This window comes from Columba livia, chromosome 3 (genome assembly GCF_036013475.1).
Source record: "Columba livia isolate bColLiv1 breed racing homer chromosome 3, bColLiv1.pat.W.v2, whole genome shotgun sequence".
In the NCBI taxonomy this organism is placed as follows: Eukaryota; Metazoa; Chordata; class Aves; order Columbiformes; family Columbidae; genus Columba; species Columba livia.
In genome coordinates, this window is record NC_088604.1 from 80,735,102 (window position 1) to 80,761,100 (window position 25,999).

The 25,999-nt window shown below is 38.2% G+C and overlaps 1 protein-coding gene across 5 annotated transcripts in view; it reads left to right on the forward strand.

Moving 5' to 3' along the window:
* The window catches only part of CHRM3 (cholinergic receptor muscarinic 3), a 288,862-nt gene that overhangs the window by 64,356 nt on the left and 198,507 nt on the right, over positions 1-25,999 (forward strand). For all 5 annotated transcript variants that reach the window (XM_065055297.1, XM_065055298.1, XM_065055294.1 and 2 more), the window contains one exon: positions 18,542-18,654. The gene's annotated coding sequence lies outside the window, so the exon portion shown is untranslated. The remainder of the gene's footprint in view (positions 1-18,541; positions 18,655-25,999) is intronic.

The following is a 25,999-nucleotide window of genomic DNA, read 5'->3' on the forward strand; positions in this document are numbered from 1 at the left end:
GCAGTGTCCCATCTGTGTGGCCAGCTGGCCTTTCCTGTGTCACAGAGGCACCATGTGGCTACTTCTAAAGTTGCCTATTCAGGCTTCTTTTGCTTTCTCTGGCAGGTTTCTTCTCTGGTGGTTTTGTGCAGGTTTTCAAATAAGGCCAACCGGGAGTATTTGTAAGTAGTGCAGTCATACACTGCAGGACCTGAGAGAAGTTGTTAGCTTCTGCGTCCATGTGTCACCCTGGCATCATCCTCTCATGTCATGCACCCTCTCCTTTTCTTCTCCTTAGATGCTCAGGTCTAAAGACAAGAACAAAACTTTCTGAGTGGTACCCTGGTTGGGCAATGAAGTGGGTGTGTGTGAAGGGTGGCCAGGTGTGATGCTGGGGATGCCTCACAAATCTGGGAAGGGACTAAGACTGGCAAGGATCCCTGGGTGGCCATAGGCAGGGCATGATCCTGGGGGAGGCACTACAAAACAAAAGATCGCTCATTGGATGTTTTTCGGTGCTGGATGACTTTCTATTGCCTGCAGCAGAAGTGGAGGCTCACCCCCCGCCCCAGGCTAATGCTTCAGAGCCACACTTATGTTCACAAAGGCCAGTGTAAACCTGAAGTTAAATGCATCTTAAGGTCCAAGATGGCCAGGTTCTTTCATACGAAGATATTATGTTCCTAGTAAATTTATCTGTAGACCTGGTTTGAGAATGGGTGAGAAGTGGGGGTTTTTTCTTCTATGAACTACTCCACTGATAATTTCTCAGTTATCCTCATGCCACGTACCACTCTTTCCTTCTGAATTGAAAGGTAAATGTACTGATTCTGAGCAGCATAGGAAAAGTTAATCATGGTAATCATGAGGGGCTGTGTGGTTTCTTTTGTGTAAACTGTGCAGTGTGTTGTGACAGTGTCTTTTAGTTTCATACTCTGTGCCTCAGTAACATGCACTATGACAGAAAAATAAAAGTACAGAAGAATTTAAAAGCACTGTTTGGTGTAGTCTGGGTGACTGGCATTAGAGAGAAATAGCTCCCTGCATCCCTGCCTCTGCCACCAGTTGCTAAGGGGACTTGAAGGTAGTTAATGAATATCTGTTCCTCATTCCCTGCCTGAGATTCACTCCTGAAGATTCTCAGGAAGTGCAGCATAATTTATAGGTCTCTTATAAAGGGAAACCTTTCTTTCTGACTTCAGGCTGTAACTTCCAGGAAACAAATAATTTTTCTTGTTAGGATGCTGACAGTGTCTCATTATTGAATAGTTAGGGGTTCAAATAACAAGTTTTGTTGACTCTGGTGTAGCTGGATTTATGCCTGTCAGTAATTAAAAATCTTCAGACTTTTTTTTTCCTAATACTAATATATTTATATTGCAGCATGGAACCAGGTCTACTGCCTAAATCTGTGGAGAAAGAATTGTAATGTATTACACATAACAGAAAATGGGGAAAAATAGACAAAAGAAAAGCTTTCTACAAAGCAAGATGACTCACAATAAAATAGATATGAAATGCAATATTAAATGGTAAAAATACAGAAAGCTCCATCTGTCATCCTGTGGCTATATGGCTGAACCAACCCCATATCTTGTGTACTGCTGATAACTGTACCTCAAACATTATTGGCAGCTCTCGATGTTTTCAAGAATGGGTAAAACTGATTTAGTATGTTTAATTGCTACTTTACAAATTTCCAAGGTCAAAGTAATAATAAAAATGCTGTTCAGATAATACAGCAACAAATATTGTAAGTGGGAGTTTTTGCAAATGAGAGGCATGTTTATTTTTCTTTGAGACCTAAGTGATATTTTTCTATTTTTTGTACCTTTTTTTTTTTTTTTTTTTTTTTTTTTGTTTTGTTAGTAATTCTGGATTCTCATCACAAATCTGGAGGAATATACATGTCTTGAAGGGATGACCATGAGCCAGCACTGTGCCGTTGTGGCCAAGAAGGCCAATGGCATCCTGGGGTGTATTAAAAGGGGGATGGTTAGTAGGTCAAGAGAGATTCTCCTTCCCCTCTACTCTGCCCTGGTGAGACCACATCTGGAATATTGTGTCCAGTTCTGGGCCCCTCAGTTCCAGAAGGACAGGGAACTGCTGAAGAGAGTCCAGCGTAGGGCAACAAAGATGATTAAGGGAGTGGAGCATCTCCCGTATGAGGAAAGGCTGAGGGAGCTGGCGCTCTTTAGTTTGGAGGAGACTGAGGGGTGACCTCATTAATGTTTATAAATATGTAAAGGGTGAGTGTCACGAGGATGGAGACAGGCTCTTCTCAGTTAAAACCAATAATAAGACAAGGGACAATGGGTGCAAACTGGAACACAGGAGGTTCTACTTAAATATGAGAAGAAACTTCTTCACACTGAGGGTGGCAGAACACTGGAACAGGCTGCCCGGCGCGGGTGTGGAGTCTCCTACTCTGGAGACATTCAAAACCCGCCTGGACACATTCTTGTGCAGCCTCATCTAAGTGTTCCTGCTGGAGCAGGGGGATTGGACTAGATGATCATTCTGTGATTCTGTGTGCCCTCTCTGACTTGGTAGGCAGCAACACAGATTCACTGAATAAACTTTTTTGCAAATTCAGTGTTTTTACCGGTAATTTTAGTCTTTGTATTCTTAACTCTGATTATAGCTCCTCTTGCATAAATCACCTTGGAAGCACCATAAGGTCCTGCAGTGGAAAAGAGCAGAGCAGTTTGATTTTTTTTCTTTGCTTTCTGTCCTTGGACCTGATGCCTCTTCCCTGTGGCTTTCTGACAAAAACACGGAAAGTTAAAGGTGGTTCAGTATGTGAAGGCTTCCTGTAGCTCTAGCAGACATCTGCATTTCTGAGATGTGTTGGGTCCCTTCATTCCCCTCCATTGCCCATCCTTTTGGTTCGTTTCCTTTAGCTCATTCTGCTATCCTAACCTAGTTTATTCCAGTTGGACATCAAAGTAATAAAGCAGAAATGAATCATCCATGCATCTGATGAGACAAAGACATCTGAACATGAAGTTTTACTTTAATTGCCTTTTATTGACCACATGGGAATTCTAAATAGCCAAATGAGCTTTCTGTAGACATCTGTGATTAGTAAAACTGGCCATTCCCAGAAAATGATAAACCAGAGAAAACTTGCATTTTGACAATTGAAAAAGGAAAATTGTATAAATGAAATCTCATTTTTCATATTCTCTGGCAACAAGCCAAAGCATTTTTAGTGCTTCAGAACTGATGAACATGTTTACAGCAAGAACTGATAATAAACATTTAAAAATATTAATTTAGATTTCCACCTTTTCAGAAGCCAAAATACATGTTTAAAAAATGGGAATCCCTTTTTAACAATAGGAGATTTGTTGAATCTGAATGCAGGTACAACCTGATTAAACCAGATTCTTGATACAATTCTTATAACCTGATAACCTTTCACACACCTGAATCTTCTTCAAAGGTGGAGTATGAAGAAGCTAAGGGACTTTCTCAAGGCCTTGCAGGAGTGCTATGTTGAAGCAAGGAATGGATCATCTTCCTGTTGAAAGTCAGTGTGGTACCATAATCACAAGAGTGCCTGCTGACGCGGCTGTCCTTGAAAGCAGATCTCTTCCTGGTGCTCTTCTGCTATAAACAAGTGACTCCAAGGACATGACATATCCTGATTTAATTTAGCTATCTCTAGCCAAGCAATGAGCTGAAAAATAGGTAAGTTACCTGTGAGATGTTAGCAGATTTTAGACAAAATTGGCACAGCTACGGCTTCCTGCCTCGCACAAATTGTAAAGAAAATTTTGACCTTTAATTACTTATAAGGAAAAATTATCCTTTAAAATATTCACTTTCTCACACAGTATTGAAGGTGGCTTTCTAAGTGGATACCTGGTAGGTCCTTTTCACATCTTGAAATCAAAGTTTAAAGGATTTCATAGACCTCTTTGCTGAAACACATATGGCTTTTTTTTTTTTTTTTTTTAATTGTTGATGTATGGGTATGTACAACTGGAGTTGTCTGTCCAGCCATAACTTCATAAAGCTCTTTATGACATGTGGGGCCATTTAAACACATCTATCTGGAAACCCAGAATAGTTGTAATAATTGAAGAAGAAAGATTTATTATTATTATTATTATTAGTGCTCACTACAGAGCTAAACTTTAGAGAGCACTTACATTGTATGGAAGACAGATTATAAAACCTCTACAATGCAGAAGACAGACATGATGAGAAATGTGTAGGCTGAAAATATGTCTGAGAATCAGACTCTCTTAAGAGGGCATTATTCATCCTGCCTGGAGCCGTGTCTTGGGTTTGTTTCTTTTCTCAGTGTCCCTTTGCCTTCCTTTTACCCTTTTCCGTATGTGATATCGATGCACAACTGCTGTGCTCATACCACTCCTGCCTTCCCTCTGTCTGTATCCTCTTCAGAGCCAGCATTTCAGAGAAAAGAAATACACAAACCATTTATTCATTCATTCAGCCCTTTCCTGCCTTCTCCTTGTTTGCAAAATGAGCAGGAAGCTATTTGTGCCTGGTGACTCACCATCAGATTTTTACGAGGGGATTATGCTGAACATCACTGATTCACACACTCTTGGCTTCGTCCGAGGTCAATGTCTTGGCAACATTCCCCTGTAAATATCATACAAGTACCGAGTTGTTGATCTTGAGAGCTTTAAGTCGTTTCTACCATCCACGGTAGCGGCTGCACGTCTTGTCCAGATCAGTTGCCCACAGGGGTATGAGGTGACAAATTCTATCCCTGTATCGGATAGAGAAATTCCCTGACATTGAGTTGGTGTGCGAGTCCCTGCTCAGTAGCAGCATCCTCTCCTCCCCTTCAGCCTGAAGCCTGCACTGATTTTTACTTTCCTTAATTCAAGGAGCTGTTGAGATGAACATACAAAATCTGATTAGATATTGTTCATGTCTTTTCACTTTGTGAGTCTCCTTCCCTCTTACTACAGGGTTGCTTTTTTCCCCTTTATATCTGCTCTCACATTTTCTGTTGCCTTCCTTAAAGGTGCTAATCTTTAAGGTCCCTTAGTTTAAGGAGCTATCAGCTCTTTGAAATCAGGGACATTCCCATTAATTTAAGGGTTAGGGTACGGAATCCCAAGTAGGGGGGTTTGCATTTACTTGTTTGTGTTTCTCTAACACTTTCTGCATATTTATGGGCATGTGCACATGATGCAGCTGTAGTAAGCTGTGTATTTAGTGGCAAATAGAGAGGTCCAAGAAGCAGTCCTGCAAGAAGTAACACAAGTGCCTAATTAGCTTTGCTTTCTTGAGCCATGCCAATGACATAGTATTTAATGTCTTGCAGAATGAGCAGGTTGTACACAAGATCTTGAAAAGAAAAAGATCAGTTGAAGGCTTACCAATGGTGGAAAACAAGAAAAGTCCCATAGGTTTGATACAAGTTTGAAGATCTTTGTATTGTAGCCACTTTCAGATTAAAAAAAAAAAAAAAAAAAGTTAACTTGCTTATTTTACTTTTAAAATTCTTTGAGAGCCTTAGAATATTAAGATAGAATTGCTGAAAGAAACTTTCCAGACATGAATACAGGTTTCTGCCATCTGACACCCCCAGTCAATCACACTCCTTCCTGATTCCCATGGGTTGCTCTGCTCCTGCAGGACACTTGCTGAGACCCCTTCTTTCTCCAGGGCATGCAGAGCTCCTCCGGATCTTGCCATGAAGGCAAAGGTCATCTGGGGCTTGGAAAGACTTTCAGAGAGATGAGCTCTGCTATGAGCAGGCATGCCACTGCGTGCTTTAACTTGGTGATGGAGACTGTCAAGATGCCCATGATGAGATAGATGAAGACCATTCTCCAAGTCATCCATACAATGCCAGGTACATGTGGTTTTGGGCAGAGCTCAGTGTAGGCACAGATCTTTCCCTCTTTTAGTATCTATTATCCAGTTAATAAAGTCTCTGTATCTAGGATAATTGTAACAGGTCATTGTTCTTCCTTCTTCACAGCAATGGGATTTTTCCTTTGTGACATGTTTTCTTACAGAAAAATAGATACGGGCTTTGTAAACTCTTACATAGCTTTCTCACATACTTGCACAGGAAAAATCCTACATTACTAAAATATTGTTATAACCTTTGGCTGCTTTATAGACAATATATATTGTCTATACAGAACAATATATATATATATATATATATACTTTTTTTTTCTTAATATAGGGGTGTTCAATTTGATCTGGATTTTAAAACAGTTTGTTTCGTAAGTAAAGAAAATAACTAAGCATTAGTACTTGTGGATTTGTTTTCCATCTTATGCCATCTACATCTTCCTATCCTTTTCTCTTTGGGTGGATGCACTTCAGAAAGGACAGTGCTAGAACAGAAGAACCGCATATGTGCCTGCTGCCAGCAGCTGGAATGGGTGCCACGCAAAACAGATCAAGGCCAAGTGTTTCTCGCCCCTTTTTTTTCTATGCATTCTTTCATTACTAGTGTCTGTTTCCACAACCTGTTAATCTTGAAGCCTGTAGAAACCTCACAACTTGGAGACTCACATCTGTGTTTTGGAGAGTTTTCACTGAAAACTGGGGAGTGGGAAGGGCTGGTGGGGCAGGAAAACCAAACCACCTTGTAAAGAGGATGTTTCTTAACTTCGTATTATCATGGTTTTATTGTACCTAGTTTTTAAAAAAAAATATTAACCTGACACTAGAACTCCTCATTCAGGTGAACATGTATTTCATTGGAGAGCATCTGGTTTGCTCATGGTGTAAACTTATTTCGGATAGTGAGGGAAACTGAAGAACTGCAGAGGGATTTTACGAAATGGAGATAATGCCATACAGGGAAGCCACCACTACATGTGGCTCAGTGATTTTGTCAAGAGGCTGGGAAAAAGATGAGTTATGCTTAGGGATCACTTATCATACTGCCTGGGCATTTGCCACTGTTGGAAGTGACAGTTGGGGCTTCTTTGACCCTTTCTGTGACAGTGCAGTACTCTTAAGTTCTTACAAGTTTCTGAAAAGACAATGTGTTTAAAAAGCCAAAAAAGCTGTTTTAGCCATGAGAAAGAACTAAGGAAAGGAAAAGCATGAAAAGAAAGAAGAACAAACAAACTATACATACAAAAATTGTACTTGGGAAGAAACAACTATAGTATGAAAAATTCATGGTGTAGTTCGTATTTGATATGAAATAAAATGTGTAAGTTTGTATTTCTTATTTGGAGGTCTTCAGCTGTGTCACTTTGGTGACCTATGCTCTGGTTTATAAAGGAAGGTGTTAGCATCTTTGAGAGAATCGAATGTTTTCAGGTCACTGGGCAGGAAAATCTTTAGTTTGGCTGGATGTACAAAGTGAACTTCACACAAATTCTTCAAGATGAGATTAAAATAATACATTTACAATTACTGTCTTTTAGAAACTTTTGGAGAAACAAAATCTGTTACAAAAATGGTTTGTTTTGCTTGGAAATAGATGGTCATTAATGTTTGTTGACTTATTGTGGTCACCATCTAAAATATGAACACAGTTCTCTGTTACCAGAGCATCTGAGGAATTGCTGGTTAACTCTTCTTGGAGGGAGAAGTTAGTGTGTTTTGGATCTCACACTGTCAAAATTGCTATGTACTGTTGCAATTACAGATGTAGATATTATTGATCTTTATTGATTTCATTGGGATATATTAACACTAAGCATCACATAGGTAATCAATATTTCTCTCCTTCCTGCCTTCCTTCCTGCCTTCCTTCCTGCCTTCCTTCCTGCCTCCTTTCCTGCCTCCCTTCCTTCCTGCCTCCCTTCCTTCCTGCCTCCCTTCCTTCCTGCCTCCCTTCCTTCCTGCCTCCCTCCCTCAGCTTTCGTCAGGATTTTTGAGCATCTCATGGTTTTCATTAACTTGGGTGATTTGCTTTAAAAGAAAATGTAGTTTTTTTTAAAAAAGGAGCATGCAGTCTTCAGCTCCTCTATCTCTCTGTGTATAACTGGTAACATCGTTCAATGAAATTATTGGTGAGATAGTAGACTTCTTGTTTTCAAATTAGGGTTTTCCTTCTATAGAATACTGCTTGGGTTTTTTTGATAGTTACACCTACATTATCCTTTTCAAGGTGGTAATCATACCACTCGGACTCATTTTACTGTATTTATTGATCATATACTTTAATCTGCCTGATATTAAACTACAGATTTTAAACCTAAAAAACTGTATAGGGAAGTCATGATCATTGCCAGTAAAAAGTATTAAGCCTACACTTGTTTTACCATCATGTAACCTACATTTCCTCTCACTCTGTAGTTTTGTCACATTTACAGTTTATGCCAGTAGGATTTGGATGGAGAAAACAGAAGTGTACGAACTCGGTGCTGTAACTTTCTTAACAGTGAGGCTTTGCACATTTTGGTTGGAAGCTTGATAAGCTTCATGTGATGTTTCCATTATTTTGAATGTTCTAGGTGTACTTAAAAGATTTATAGGAATTTCAGATGTATCCTTCCAATTATTTGCAGTGGACAATAGGGTTAAATGTGATGCCCTTTTATATGATCTTATTTTTTAATTATTGATGTAGTTCATGGAATGTTGTAGTATTTGAAATCTTGATTTCATGTAGTTTATGTGACCTTTTTTTAAGCAAACTGCAAAGTGAATGGACACAAAGTACAACAGGATTTCTGTAAAGAATGTGTGGGAATAACACTATCTTCCTATTAAGAAAAACAACAGTGAAAGCAAAATACCAATGAAAAGAAATCTAAATTAAAAAAAGAAAAAAAGTGTTCCCCATGCTTCTCTCTTACTTTTTCTTTGGAAACAAACACACATCTGTTGTGAGTGTGTTCAAAACTTAGACTGTTTTTTTTTCAAAATGATTTGGGCCTAATATTCTGGGGTTTCCTCAAAGTATAAATTCGTAATGACTAAACCATTCTTTGTGTCTTTGAGAGCAGAAAAAAAAAAAACATTGGCACAGAAATATAGAGTACAGTTGGTTTAATTAGCAAAGTTACAATACACTAAGAGAGAGGCTGAGAAGTTGTTTTATTTTGACTGTGCAAATATTGCTATCCCTTAAGCACAAGGATTTGTACCTGTTTCATCTGCAGAAAAGTACGGCATAAAGAGGAGTTTCAAAGGAAGGTGTTCCACTGAAGTCTGTCAAGACTGAAAGCTATCATTTCTCTTTCCATTTGCATTTCTAATTCCTATTCTAATGAAACAGAAAAAGAATGATATGGTTCTTCAGACGTCTACATAAAATTTATAAAGTGATTATCCCTCCATGTATAGCATGTTCTTGCTTTTCTTTTGGAAGCTTTTTTAGTGTCTGAAGGTTAGCCTCTAGGTCATAGCTTTTACAGGTTTGACATAAGCCTTTAGTCTTTCTTTAATGATTTTTTGGTGTGTAACTTACTCACATAATTATTACTAATAAAACCACCACATAGCAAAGTTCAGTACATCCTTGTAGTACCAGAATTCTTTGTCTTACTTGTTTATATCTTATTAGCAGAAAAAATACTGCCTGTATCTTCTTATTTCCCCAAAAAAAGGACCTTCCTAGACGCTATAATAGCACAGAGCAGGAGAAATGTGTAAAAAGAATATTTAGATTAGGCTAAAAACATCTTGGTCAGGGAAGCAGAGTTGATTTTGAGGGAAAAGGTTGCTGCTGCTGCTGATGTTGTTGTTGCCTGGGCTTAAGTTACAATAATAATTATGCTAAAATAGGAATACAAATAAAATTTTAAATATCAGGTTTTATCACTCATATAAAAATCAGTAATATAACTTGGCTATCTGGGGTTTATGCAATATGTTCTTATGACTTAATAACAGAAGACATCTGCTGAACTAATTTGTTCAGCAATTTAAAGAGCTGCATGTATTGTGAACTGATGGATATTCTCTGTTACCTGAAAGCCTTTTTAACTTCACACATATTATTAATTATAGCAACATAGCTTGTTCCTTGGTGATTTTGCTATATAGTATTTTCACAGAAAAATAAATGTTATTAAACTTTCTAACTCTACTTTCTTCCAGTTTCTTGTGATTTTTCTGCCTACTTTCAGGGTACTACTTCCAATATAGTTCTTCTCGTAATGAGAAGAAAATTTGCTGACTATGCCTCTGGTATCTCCATTATGCTTTTTGGTCCCTCAGAGGAAAAAGCTCTGTCACATGGGTCAGCTGGCTCCCTACCCCAAGAGACAGAAAATAATATTCCTGGTTCCTATATTCCCTGATTTGAGTTTCTAACCTTCCTTCTCCCCAAATCTGCTGCTCTAAACAGATGGCTTGTGAATTGCTTAGAGCATCACTAGCAAGCTTCAGGGTAAAGCAACATTTCAAATGTAACTCATCCATGTACAAGGGAGGTGAGGTACAGTATTGACAATTTTCAACTTATTTCCAACCAGTTTTTAAAATATTTTTCTTCTAGTGCTATCTGCTGCATCCTTTGAGAAATATCTATATATTTCTGGCTTAAACCTCCCTGAGGGTTTTTGACTGATGCTTGACTGTGCCATTGTAAGTTCATAATTGCTGGCCATGCTTTAGCTGGTGGTGTGATTTAGCAAAAGCCGCACCAATGCGCAGTTGAGAGCTCAGTACCTGTTTTATTGTTAGTCAGCAGAGCAGGACGTGAAGTTTTGGGGAGATATTTAACTAATCTCTGCGTTTCTGAAAGAAGAAAAAGTATCAGGGAAGTTTGTCTTGCCAGTAATCCTCAAATCTGTCAATTTTGCAATAACTTGCTTTCTTGCAGTGCCGCCACTGAGTTTTCTTCAGTTTGTATGATGTAGATCGGTTATTTTGCATTCTGAGGTGCTTTTTTTTTTTTTTTTTTTTTTTATTGGACAGGATGTTTCAAAAAGATGGACCCAATTTGAAACATATACTGCTTTGAAACGGGGTCCATCTTATTAAAACACCCTGTATTTTTGGAGGGATGGATGGAGGGGGTGGAATTAGCACTTCACACCTGCATCTGTAGAAAAAAAAACATTGTGCAAGATTTGGGGCCACAGAGGAATTTTTTAGAGCATCTAAGTACATGACCATAAGGGAATCACAACTAATTAACACTAGACAAACATATAACATCACAAGTTGCCAGGTGAAGACAACTAATATTAATTAAATATGAAGGCCATGAATGGAAAGAGAGTTAAATGGTCTTATTCATAAGGTCATGATAAACATCAGTCCGTGCATTGCATAGTGGTCAATTACTGATGGCTTAAATTACTGTATACAATGAGACTTCATCCTTCAATCCACAGACTCTGAAATGGCTGCTTTCTTGCCCCCACATCTTAAATTTTATCTTTACTCCAAAGAAACCAGGAATGTTTTCATATTTTGTTATCCTAATTAATGTGTGTAGTGGGTACTTGCTGTACCAAGTTGTGTGTCCTACATACCAGTGAAGAGGAAGATGAATGACCCTTCTGAGGAGGTTAAAACCAGCCTGTGATCCCTTCACTTCTGAGTCCAAGTCCCCATTGCTGATGTTGACATGCATTAAGGAGGAGGTGCCGTGAAGCTGTTCTAACCTCATTTCTCCTAGGCAGGTTTTATTACAATATAGTATACATGGTATTTAAAGCTTTCTTTATTTTTTCCACAAGAGATGATATGGCTTTTTAAAGGTTTATTGTTAATTAAGACCAGTTCATTAAAGGATTAGTTCTGGGGAGACATGCTAAACACAACCATGTTGCTGCTGTGTTGAGTGTAAGTTGACAAAGTAAACCATGTTCTGCTCTCAGGCTCCATCCACAGTCAATCCTGAATAAGAATTCTACCCTGGATAGTAATTTTCCCTTTTTTTCTTTAATGAACTGCTATTGTTAGATGGTAGAACATCTGCTCAAACCATCAATTCTGCCTTTAGTCATTGCTCTCCTACTTTATTCATATCTCATGCAAGCAAAAGGTGGTGAAGTAACAGCACAGAAAAAGTTTGGTTTAGTTTTAACTGTTTTGTGGCACAGAAGGCTGCCCCTGAACTTCTGTAGTTCCCCAAAATGTTATTTGGTTTTTAGAATATGAGGATACAACTATTTGCTTTGCCAGCAGTGGCTGTTCATAGAACTAAAATGTGTTGAGAAGCACTTTTTTTGCATATGACATCTCCTTTCTGTTGCTCACGTGGTAAAAGTATTCTGGTGGGTCAGCCATTTTCTGCAAGATGGAAAAGAAATACAAAACTATTCTTCTAGCGTAAAAAGAAGAAATAGGTGTTTGACAGCGACAGAGCACCGTTGTTCCTGACATGCATTGGTCAAGAATCTGTTAGAGACTCTGTCCTGCCATGAAAGTTAATCTTGCAGAGTCTGTAACTCATGGAAAATGCTGAAGAACGAATACCCCATTTTCTTTACATATTTACTCGGAACAGAGCTCTCTCACAGGAAATACATTAGCCCTGTTTCTTCACCTGAGGTCCTGTTAATGGAAGCGAGCAAGTGACAAGAGAAGTTTGTGGACTGATTTAGGAGCAGTCTTTTTAAAACTACACAGCCTTTAGAAATCATACTCAGATAACATTAAATGCTTAGTTTATTACCATACGCATAAGAAGTGATAACATGTGAGAAACTGATATTCAGAACCTGTTGATATAAACTGATGTGTCGATTCCTCTGTCCATTTCTCTTAAAAAACAGGTATTTTTCCCACAAAATGCTTAAAAAACATACAGACAAATGCTGTCATAGCATTATGAGGCTTCACGCAATCTGAAGTAAATACCCTAAATGAAGACCATGGTTTGAATGGGAAATTAAGAGCAAAATATTGTTCCAGATACTTCTAAGAAATACTCATCAGAAATAATAAATACCACATGGAGTCCTACCTGCATTTCAAACCACATTGACACTGTTCATCACTAATCTTTTACTAGAATTTTTATTTTAAAATAAATTACAATAAAATAAATAATAATCTTATGAAATTACAGTGTTGAAATGTTGATGCCAATAACCTTAAATTCATTGCAAACACCTCATGAAGATGTAGTAAAGTGGGGGATCATTATGGAGAAAAAAGCAAAGAAATATTCAAGAGAAATGTAAACTGTTTCACAGTTTCATTGCTCTATTACAAACAGTATTCACTGTTCAGGTGAATAATCCTTCCTTCCATTTTAACAATGCATGCTGCCAGATGACTTTTAATTGATTGTGCTCCAAATGCAGCTTGATTACATTTATTTTTTGGACACTTTTTTCTTTTTGGAAAGTAGCATTTTAATGGGTAATTGTGTTCTTTGGCTTCTGAGTAGTAGATTTTTTTGTTATAAGTGTAAGCTGAATTGGTTACACTTTGAAAATAGGTCAGTGCTAGTAGAGTTTCTATAAGGACTAAAAAGCACTTTGTCAGTACTCATTAGACATTGTGATTATAAGGCCTTGCTGTTCAAACAAACTTGAGAGCTTCAAGCAATAATATGCTATTCCACAGTTTTTAAATATTGCATATTCATAACATTAAACAAAGTTTGATTAAAACAACAGTTAGAATAGTTGCCAGGGGCCAAACTGTTTGGTTATTTGGATATGATCCAGTTTTGTTCATTATAAAGGGACAAATACATCCAGTTTTACTTCTTGTTGTAAAAATTAATATATTGTTATTCTTCAGTGTGTTGTAATGATCAATGGACATTTATCATGCTGTTGTTGCAAATCTAAGCATAATTGAACCTAATGAGGGGTTTTCATTTAAATAAAATGTATAAATAGAGATCAATTTGAATATAGTCAATGATTTAAAACAAGCTGTATGTTGAGTTATTTGTCATGAAAGCGTTTGCCTGTGTTTACACACTTTGTCGGTGCTGGTTTGCAGAGTCTGTAGCTGGCAGTGCTGTTGGCCTTTGGTGTTTTCTTTTTGTCGTGTTATACCAGATAGTACCTATCCATGGGTTTGACTAATTTAAAAAAGGAAAGAATGAGGGTCAGGAGTTATGATTAGAATTAGATGTACAGGTACACAAAATGTTCTCCTCTGTTATATGCTTTGATGAGTGAAAATTAATGTATTTAACAACTAAATATATGTTTTTGCTGGGAGGGATGGGTGCAGAGTAGCTGAGGCAGCTGCTGCGTGAACAACCCCAAGCTGCACTGCCCATGCAGGTGAGCAGCCCTGGGACAGGTTTGTATAACCTGACCCTAAAGGGTGTGCGAGGGACTCAGGAATTGTATCATTACAAGCTGAGCCATTTGCAGTCAGCTGCTTCTGAAATACATGCAAAATACTTACGGCTTCTAACTAGTTTTCAGTGCAGGTTGCTTGTTAGGAAACAAACACTTTACCTTTATTGAAATGACAGCTTGGATTTCTATAGAGAACAATGCTTGCAAACTTCTTCTGTCAACAATATTCACTTCCTTCATAGCAACTTTTCTAATTAATGAAATCAATTGGTAATTCTTGTTCCATCTGGGTACTTATGTAGCTGCATAGGACACTCACAATATTGCCCTTTTTTAGCTGGGCTTTGGTGGAGATGACAAGGAGACATATCTACAGTCTAAAACTGTCTCCACGTTTCTGAGAAGTGCATCCAGGATAAAATTTTTACTTAATCCTTGGTGACCACCTGAGTTTTTTTGTATTTTGTTTACCTTAAAACCTCTGCTCTTGGGATGGGCTGCACTTTGTGCTGGAGGTTGGTTATGGGTGCCAGTCCCTGTACCCGTGCTGGGGCCCTGCTGACCTGGCTGCAGGGATGTGTCCCTGTGTGGTGCACAGGGACAGCTGTTGTCCATGTGGCTGTAAATGGTTTGTGTCCAGCAGTGAATCACAAATAAACTCCTACTGTCCACCTGTGCCACTTAAGTGCTGGGAACAGAGCAAAAGTCAAAAGTGCAATGAGCAGATTTGTAGTTGTTTGTATTTCAGGTGTTTTGTAACTTTCACTAATGCTTAGTGGTTTCCTAAAAAAGCCTCTGTATTGTGAATACTACCTTATTTGGTTTTGTGTGTGCTCAGAAAAAAATATAACCATGTTAATCCTTGCAAGGTTTATTTTTCTTTCATAGACTTGAAGTATTTGAAAACATCAAAGTCTTTTTATGGATTTTAAATTTATGGGCAGTGAAAATACCACAGGAAGGCCAAAAGTTGTATTGTTTTGGCTCTACAGATGTCTTCCTGAAGGATTAAGATGATCAGCAGAATGCATAAACACAATTTTCAGCTTTTTAAGTTGGTCACTAAAGCATCCTTAAGAGCAGTTTGGGAATCTAGTCCTGCAAGACAAAGCCCTTGATCCTATGACTGAATGATGGTCAGGGGCTTCTGTTAAAATGGTTTAGTAACTTTGCACTTCACAACAGTAAGTTAATTCTCTTGCATTTGAGACACAGTGATTGATCGTGTGTATGTAACTAGTCCATTGACGTATAAAATAGAGTTCATTTACTTTAACCACAAGTTTATGTCAAATTATGACAGTGTGATTATTTAAACAAAGGTGCAGTTATTCAGAAATTATAATGTGGCCACAGCAGTTATCTGACCAGGGCACGTTCATTGTGCACACTGGTGGGTTTCTACATCCCACAGTCCTCACACTGCAAAGAAGAATATGTGAAGTTTGGGAAAAGTTTGGAGGAAGAAAATGCTTTGTTGGAAAGGGAGCACATGCTGATATTAAAAAACAAACAAACAAACAAAACAAAACAAAAAAAAACAACTCTTGGAGTTCTCATGTTAATTTCATATGTATTAAAGGAAATAACTGGGAGAGTGGGAAATTGTCTCCTCACAGTTTTCTTAAATGTAAAAAACGCCAAACCTTAAAGAATTTTTTCCAGTTGTTTTGTTGTTGTTTTGAGGTTTTTGCATTTGTATGTGTTGTTGGTTGGTTGGTTTGTTTGTGGCTTATTTTGGTTGTTGTTTTGGAGTTTGGTTGGTTTGTTTGTTTCTTTTAATCACGTGGAAGGAAGTTGTTCAGTGAAGTCTAAACCTGTTCAAGGAGCAAACTAATTATCTGATTACCCACCTCACAGTCTTGGCAGGGTCCGACTGATACTCTTTCATAATTTTAGAGCTGGAAATGAAGAAGAGAAAGTAATTCAAATAAAATAACAAATCGATCACTTTATGTAAATAAGTTATGGGAAGAGCTTATAAAGATATTGGTTCTTGCAGACTTTGAGGGGAGGGGAAAAAATTGAGAATATCTTGTAAAAGACCCCAAATAGCCATATCAGTTCTGTTTCACATTTTTCACATTTCCATTAGTTTTGTCTGTAGAAAGCCTTAAATTTTAGAAGCTTGTATTGCATAATGTTGACATAGCAAAGCTGTGAACTTTCAATATTGGTTTAAAATACTAATGTATTCATATTAATACTTTCTTCATTGATAAAATATTTCTCAAAACAAGAGCGCAGTTTGACATGTGTTTCAGTAGCAGCAGTGGCAGGTTAAGCAGATTATCTTCTCTCTGAGCCTACCTGTGCACTACTCATCCCTTACACCAGCACTGTGGGCATTGTCACCAAGTGGTGAACTGAGGGGCGAGAAAAGACCTGCCTTAAGAAAAAAAAAAAAAGGGATTTTGACTAGTTACTTTTGAGTTGGTCCATTACCGCACTCCTGTTCCCTTGTGCTGAAAAGGGAGAAGGGAGGCAAGAAGTAGCAGCAGTAAGTAGCTCAGTGTAGGATCTGCTTAAAATTGCTGATTGTCTGAACAAAGCTCGTCTATACTTGAAAACAGGGAATTTTGTTATTTGAAAGAGCATTAGAAAATGAGTACAGAAAAGTATTTAGAAGAACGTGCTCTTCAAAACTATTGTATGTGAATTTGTGAATTGAATGCCTTTTCCGAAGCATATTTGTTTTTACTTCTGTGCAGGTCTCCATCATGATAAAATATTCTCCTGCTTAGAGTAATTAAGAATTCATTTCCCTTGTGAAATAAATCTGGATAAGAGTTGGTTATAGTTAATTTGGGTGATGACATTTTCTACCCTTCCAGTTTTCATAAATTTATGTATCACTTGGCTGAGCCTGTAAATCAGCATTTCTAATGCATTTTTAGAGGAGGAAGGCAGACCAGAAAGGTTAAATGTTTGGAAAGGTCATGTAGTTGCCCTTAAGCTATTAACAGAATTTAGATATAGAATTTCAGCAGAAGGGGGCAAAAGTGTGATTGCAGACAAAAATAATCTGTGGAAAATGGTCAGAAAATTATATTAATTTTACCTAAGCTTTTCTCATTAAAGATGAAAAGAAAATCAATTCCCTGGCTTTTAAGATCTGTGCAGTTCTATGAGAAATGTAAAACCTCATTTCAGAGAGAACTTTGAAATCTCATTCTGTATCTGATGAAAGTGTTTTTTGTAAACCCCCACTTTCAAAATGTTCTATGAGAGTGGAACCACAGTGCTGGGATTACACTTTCACTTTAGTCTTGATTTTTTTTTTTTTTAATCCAAGATTTGACATTAAATGTAACTGAAATAAAAAGCCTCTTTTGAGAGGAACTGTTTAAATATGAAACAATTGAAATGGGATGCTTCAAGAGTGGTAGAACTCTCTCATCCCTTTTTGCTTTGAGAAAACAAACAAACAAAAACAAACAACGACAAAACAAACAAGACCCCTAAACAAACAACAATAAAACAAACAAAACCCCAAACAAACAAAAAAACCTACCAAAACAAAATCCAAAACAAAACACACAAAAATTTGTCAAATTTTCAGTTTAAGCCAGTGTTTCTGTTTGAGTGGCTGCATTTTCTGGGAATTTGGAGCAACAATGGCAAAATGGTTCTGTAAAGAATTTTTTCAAGAGTCTCTACCAATGATTTATTGGAAGAAAAGATTGCTGAAAACTGCTGATATTTTATGCTATTCAGTGAAACTCCCATCTGCTTCTACCTCAGTGCTACTGAGCCACGCGGCCCAGAGCCTGCCTCTCTTGCCTTTCTGTCCATCAGCTGAGCTTTATATCATTCTGGCCTTCATGCTTAGTGAGACAGAAACCAGGAATTAATAGGAACATGTTGCTGTTGATGGGATGATGGTTGTTCCTTGCCAAGCTGTGTACACTGTGTGAGAGGCGGTGCAAGGCTGCCGGCCCAGGTGGCTGCCACCCTGCTTGTGTTCATCGTCCCCGTCACCAACCTTAATAGTTAGTTTTGGCATGTGGATTTTATGCTTTGGTGGAAAATGCACTGTGGAGGTCCTGCATAAAAGAAACAAAAAGGAGAATGAAAAAGCACTTGAAAATATTGTTCTGTGTAAAATGCTGATGCATAAAACTGTCAGCATTAAACAATGAATAAAAGATCTGAAGCCTGAAAAGTCAGCTGAAAGCGAAAAAAAAACTGCAGAAGAGCTGTAAATGAAGTATCTGATCAAAATACATTGCAGTAGTTGTAAGAGAAGCCCTTGCTGGATGGTGATGATGTGCAAGAAGCTTTTTTTTAACTCCCTTTTCAAAAGTATGCTTTAAAGATCAGCAAAGTTGTATTTTAAATAAGGAATGTTTGGTTTTCTGTATTTCAGTGTCTGATTATCTTTTTTGTGTTTTGTTTGTGTTTTTTTTAAGATCTTGATGGTAATGGCAAAGGCTTTCATCAGTATGTGGTATAATGGGCTACCAGTTGGATGATTTACAGTCATCTGAAACATGATATTTACTTCTCCTCTTCCTTGTCCATGGTAAGTTTTGTTCCTGTGCATTCCTGTTAAATACTTGATTTCAGAGAAGAAACTAAAAGCCTGCAGTAACCTTAATTGGATGTCGTCCCCATTGTTTTCATATGGACTAGCCTAGAGTTGTAAATTTACTGTATACATAAAACCCAGTTCTTTTTCTTAAGGTATTTGGGGATGTTTTAAAAAACTTAAAAAAATGACTGTACAAATTTTTTCTCTTTTCTGGGTGATTTTGGAGCTGTGCGAAGATCTTGATACACAACTTGAAATGTTATCTTTCCCTTCAGCTTGAAAGTATCTTCACCTCTGTATGAGGTGTTTTAGTTCAAATTTGATTCTAGCCAAATGTTATTTTTGGTGGCACACATACCACAACATATTTAAGAACAAAATAACTGTAACGGTGTCACAAATACATTTCAAAACATGGGTGGAAAATAAATTGAGAAACTATTGAGGAAGAAGATTTTTCAGCTTTATTTTTGCACCACTTATATGTTTTGTGCTTACAATTAATCTGATTATAGTATCCGTGAGCAATGTTAAGTATTGTATAAACAATAATATTAAAAGCAAGGCTCCTCATAGTATAACTGAGCTATCACTTCTGATTTACGGTGCCCAGACGTGCAATAAGGCACTAGTTGTTCATTTGGCTAAACGCGTTGACAAACCAAATTTGGATATCAAAATGTTCCAGTGACTGCTCTTTTAACACACCAGAAATAGAAGCTCAGTCTCCTGTCCAAATACCAGGTTAAGCATTTGAGGTCAAAATCCCCACCGTCTTGCTCTTCTCCTTTTTAAGGGTTTTGACGTGGCTCTTATGCCAAAGTTTATATGTGAATGGTACTGAATATTGTGGAACGGTTGCTTAGCTGTTGTTAAAATCTGTCTGTAAATGTTTGTTACCTTAAGCTTGTGTTGAGACTTCAAGTGAGAAAAGATATGATGTGCCAACATGAAAGGTATCATGCTTTTTCTATTCCTATTCCAGATTTCAGAGTCCTTAGAAGTATGCAGAAGTAGTGAGAAAAGCAGAGTGACTCAAGCCTTGAGAACAGAAGCAGCAAATTAATGGCATTAGTCAAAGCCATTCTTATGATATGCTTAAGTACTGTAATGAACTAAGATGGAAACAATACAGTTTCCAGAGGTGCACTTGATAGTGGAAAAGTGTGTCTCAATATCTCATATAGATGGATAGAGAGATTTACCAGCAAAACTGGTTACTGTTATTTTTGTTGGAAATAAGTATTTGCAAAGTGACACAGACAGACATAGGGCACATCTTTTTCATTCCTTGGAGGGCATCTTCTGTCTGCCTCTCTGTTACCAATTTCTTCTGGCTTTGCATTTCAAATTATGTGGCTCCCAGGTACTAACCATACAACTCTGAAACCAGGGAGATGGATAAATAACAAAGAAAACATCACCTCACTTGTTTCCGCTGGCAAATTATTGAGAAAAAAAAATATTGTTTGATGATTTATCCAGCACCTGTTGATTCTGTAAGGCAGTTCCCCGGGTATTCATTGAGTTCTGCATTGTTCCCTAACCAGGCTTTTTATTTGCCGAATTAGCTGATTTGCTTCAAAGACTTGACCTTTTCTTTTCTCCTCTTCCTTATCAGCAGTGTGCCATACATTTCTGAGCCTGTTTTTGCATCCTGAATGTGCACTGATTCATGGTGAAAAAAGGGCTTTGTGACAGGTCTGGTAGAAGAACTAACTTCTTTAAACAGAGAAAAGGATGTCTATCCTGTATGCGTAAACACTGCAGGATTTTGTCTCCTTTTCCAGAGGTCTGCTACACCACATTTTACTGCAATTATTCTGTGTCCGCCAGCATGAGAACAGAACCCAGTCCACAGTGTCTCCTTTGTGGCCAAACTGGGAAAAAAAAAAAAAAAAAAGGTGTAGCGACATCTTGAATAGCTTAAGAAATGCTGTTTTACATTGTATTGACAATTACAAAAACACTGCCTATTTTGGCAGTTTATTTGTCAGAATTGTTCTTCTCTGCAGTCAGTCTCCTCAAGCAAGGAGGATGTGTGTGAAAGGGCATCTTCATGCCCCTCTCACTGTTGTATCCACTATCCACTGGAGAGTCACATAAGCTCTCAAACACCCAGAGAGTTATGCCACTGCTTCTTTATAGCCAGATTAAAGCCAAAGTGGACATCAGGAAGGAGAGTGAATGTTACCACACAGGATCTCAAACCTAGAGTTTTATCTACCCTTACTTCAGTAGCTTGCAGAATGATCTCTGTAAGCTAAATAAGGCTTGCTTGTCAAATTCAAACCCTGCAAGAGAAGAAATTATATTCAAAACAGCAATATACATTTAGAATATGTGAAATAATAATAAAGATGGATAGATATGGATAGATATAAAGATGGATAATAATGGTTCCAGTTTGTTCCCAAATCCTATGCCCTATTAACTAGATCAGAGAAACCTATTACAGAAAAGTACATTAAGTTGATTAAGTCAGGTTTTTAGAGGAGATGGTGGGATCTAAGAATAACTTATGTGAGATGGAAATGGAATATTTTACAAGGAAGGAGTACTAGAAATATAAAATTGTACATCATTCTCTAGTTATTAAACACCTGTAGTTTTAAAACACCTTCCACCCCACCCCCTCTTCCTGGGTTTAACTTTACTCCCCATTTTCTCTACTTCCTACGCCCAGTGGTGCACGGGGATGGGGAATGGGGGCTGCAGTCAGTTCATCACACGTTGTCTCTACTGCTCCTTCATTCTCAGGAGAGAACTCCTGAGAACTACTCTCTTCCCCCATGGGGTCCCTCCCATGGGAGACAGTCTTCCATGAACTTCTCCAATGTGAGTCCTTCCCATGGGCTGCAGTTCTTCACGAATTGAGTCACAGCCTTCTTCGGGCATCCACATGTTTTGGCATGGGGTCCTCCCCGGGCTGCAGGTGGATCTCTTCTCCAGTGTGGACCTCTATGGGCTCGAAGGGGACAGCTGGCCTCATTGTGGTCTGTACCATGGGCTGCAGGAGAATCTCTGCTCCAGGACCTGGCGCACCTCGTGCACCTCCTTCTTTGCTTATCTGGGTGTCTGCAGAGTTGTTTCTCTCACATATTCTCACTCTCTCTGTGCAACAGCTTTTTCCCCTTATTGACTATGTTATGCCAGAGGCACTACCGCTGTCGCTGATGGGCTCAGCCTTGGCCAGTGATGGGTCCGTTTTGGATCTGGCTGGTGTTGGCTCTGCTGGACACAGGGGAAGCTTCTAGCATCTTCTTATAAAAGCCACCCCTGTAGCACAATCACTACCAAAACCTTGGCACACAAACACAATACAAGAGATGGTGTCAGCAACTGCCAGGTAGTGTTACCATTCTGTTGCCCAACTGGAGAAGAAAAAAAAAAAGGCAACAATAAGAAAACGTGGAGAAAGTCTAGCCCAGGATGTCAATTTCTTGACTTAAAACAGTCTATCAAAAACTATGTACTGAAACCTCCTATACCAACACTTAAGTAATGGAAAGCTTGCATTTTGGATATTTCTGCTACTGAGCTCATTTCAGCCTCTACATGCTAACGGCTTGTTGCAGTTTACTGATATTGTTGTAACTGAAGTGCTGCATTTAAACTGCAAGACATCATTAATAAGTGTTAAAACCAACCAATTTTTGGTATTTCCATGCTTTCTCCTTGTGGGAATTCAGGGTTCTGTAGACTGCCACTAATTTTACTTAGAGCGTTGCTCTGTTGGAACTCACACAGATGCATTCAGTGAATCTGGGGCTGTCCTGTCATGCCACCTGCTCTCAGGACTGTCCGAACACATCAAAGTCTTTGTTTGGATGCAGAATAAGTGGTGTAGCAGGTACACTGAGAGAATCAAAATGAAGCATGCATTATTTATGAAAATAATCACAATTCTACTGAGATATATCCTAAACTCAGATGCTTGCAGCTAATAAACAGAAACAAAGGGAAAACTGTAAGTGTTTGTCTTGAAAATTTCTGGTTTGGGTGAATTTAAACTAGGTTTTTAATGCTGCCTCAGTACATTCAAATAAAGTAAGAACTCCCCTTTGCTCTTTTACTTTCATTTCCACACGCGTCTATGTACTTCATTTTCCTGCTGATGTTGTGATCCAGAGTCTTGAATAAATTATGCCACAGAAGCTTCAAAAGCTACAGAGAAACTAGCCTCAGGGTTAGGTATTGGGTAAGGGAAGGCTCAGTAACCTAAGAGGCATTGCTGCTGATATGCTGTCTACTAATGATCTTCTATTAGTTGGGAATCTTGACTAATGTTTCTCTATCAGTGTGTCCTGACAGATGCACTAGTCCACGGATCAGTGTGTTATTTTATTTCCTCTTAAAGAGCATCCTTCTAATGTGAGTGTGATAGGGTTTGGATTTAAATGAACTACCGCAAGTGATTTTTTTATCTGAATGGAGACAGGAAAATACTGTAACTTTCTGTAAGTTTGAACTTGTGCATAGTTTTCTTCTGAATTCATAAATTACCTTCACAAACTACCTCTGTGGACTTTTTGCATTAAAAAAAAAATAGTAAATGAGTAAAGATGTTTGGAATCAGAAGAAGCTCTGTGGTAACGTTACTGTTGTGTTTAAATTCTGTGGTCTTTAACTGGACCAGGCTATTAAAGACAGTGCTGGGTTTAAAGCTTCAGCAAACTTCCTTGAAAGCATATCCAATGAATTAATATTTAATTTTTAGCCATTCTACTGTGCTACTGTAAAAAAGAAATTGCAGACATCTTCTTCAAAGCACTAAGAACTTACTAGTTTTATTAAGGTTAAAAAAAGGGGAGGGAGGGGGGCAAAAAAATACAATGACATGGAAATACTAGTAAGCTATTTGTTTTTGTCCTTAGAATCTTAATCCAGGTTTTTTTCTCATTGGCAATTAGTTCTATAAAAACATGCTGCAAGTGCTTCAAATCTGTTTATTTTATTCTTCTGCTATGAAGGTGAAGTTTCCAATGGAAAACCAAGGTGCAGTAGAGAACTATCCAACCCATTATCAGTTTGACAGGGGAGAATCTTGGAAAGCTTGAAGGATTTAAATGGTGTGTGATCCAGGAGAGCCACATCAATGGTCAGCTTCCTTTGGTGCCTTAGCAACACCAACTGCTCCCCTTGGAGGAGGTCCCATTAGACCTTGCCGAGCTGCAGGAAATTAGTGCAGATACCTCACTGAGAGATCCTTTTGAAGGGATAGGTGGCTTTATTTTAGATAATCTGTAATTGAGTTGATTTTGCATATTTGTGTTCTCACACTGGCATGCTCCCAGCATTGAAATACATGTCCAGGTGATCTGGCCAGCATCACTTGTGTGCAGGTCAGGAGGCTAGGAGATACCAGCAGTTGTGTCCTCACCACCTTTCTCTTTTGGATTCCTCTTGGCTGGTGGTGACAGACAAGTTTTGGGGAAGCTCTTTTGTAGGAGGCAGTGATTGCTATATTTTGATCATTCACTTCTGTGTTAGATAAATCAGCTGCCAAGTGTTTATGTGTTTTCCTGTCATGTTTCTCAGGGTGGCTGGGCTGGCAGGAGGAGGCATGTGGCATCACTGCATGTGGCCTTGCTTCTCCTCCTTCATACCCTTCTGACTCGCACAGCAGCCTGGTTTACAGTGTAATTAATTACATAGTTTTAATTTTGGATACATAAATTGAGAAAATATGCTAAATGCTTACTATGAGAGTTGAGGACCTTACAGGTACCTAGAATTAAGCAGCCAAAAACGTGCCTAGAAAATGCAACTTTGTTTCATTTTAAGAAAAACTTAATATATCCATCTCCTGTTTGGTGGATGTTGACTGCTAGAGGCAGATGATGGTTCATGTATCTCTGAGATGCCTCAATTTGATAACTCCTGGAGTTTCTTACAGAAAGGATTCAATAGGGACTTGGCGGGGGGGGCGCGTGCAGGAAAAGTATGCTACTTAGAGCAATCAATAATTTGTTCTTTTATAGTTAGGAGGCAGAGTTCCTTTCCAAATACTTATTACTTCAGTGTTTTTGGAGGTTTATGTTACATAAATATACATGTTGGAACTAGATTTTTATATAACCATAATTCTGAAATAAACAAGATAATATTGAGACAGTTGAAAGCTATGTGGCTCCAACTGTGGGAGAGGGAAGCAGGCATTTGGTTATCAGAGTAAATAATGTTTAAAAAAAAAAAGAATAAATATATATATATATAAAGAGTGTTAAATAAACTGAATTACTTTTTTTTTTTTTTTCTAAATTATTGGGATACTTACGAATATTTATAAAACCTAGGGACATGTGGGCTGTAAGCCCCTTGGGAAGTCTCCTCCTGTTCCAGGTGTGAGGGCAGCCGTGGGCTCTGCCCCTGCCAGGGCTGGCTGCCCATCCCCTCTGCTCCTGGTCCCTGCTCACACCGGAGGGTTTTCTGTGCTGCAAACCCATCCCAGCACTTGGGTAATGTTGTGAGGTTTCTGTTGGCCTGAACCTCAAGGGTATAAAGGTCTTTCAGACTGGAGGCTCTGCCATCAGCCATGTCAGTACTCCCCATAATTTACTGTCAGCTGTATATTTGCAAATGTGACCACTGAACAGTATAGGCCACTGAAATTTACCTTGTTAATTTTTAAATTTTATTCTTAATTATTTTCAACACACCAATGTCATCCTTTGTCTAATAGCAGAGAATTGTTTTAAGGACATAAGCCTGAATTAAGCATTAAGCCTGAGTTTTAAGACTCATTTAAAAAGTAGCTTTGCAAAGCACTATGTAGAAACCAGGTGAGAATCACTGCAGTTCTCTGACTTCCAACTGATCAAATGCATGTGGTATCTGTATCTCCTCCAACTTTGATTATTCTCTTAGCCAGCATCAGCAATAGGAGAAATGAGGAAAAGAGGAAACTGGTGGAAAAGACATAGCTTATGAAAAGCAAGTTGCATTTCTCAGCTCAGGGAAACAAAATCTAGGCTTTTGAAAGGACTAATGAAGTGCTTGAGAAGGGGAGGAATGAGATTCATGAGTTTAATTCATGCTGTTACAGCAGGCATCCACAGTTCAATTCTGCATTCATTGCTTTTAGATGAGCACTATATTAAATCTGAGTAAATTTATTCAGAAATTTAGATAAGATTTTTTTTCCGTTTTACTGTTGCCAATAAAAGCATCTAGATATTGGCAATTAGCTTGGAGAGAAATATCTCATTGAGATCAGAACTGTTGCTAGAAAACTAGATCAGTGAAGGTTTTTAGAAATAGATTGGTCATACTTTCTGATAAAATAACTATTGTTTATCAATGACATTCACCTTTTTAGACTCTTGTTACACTG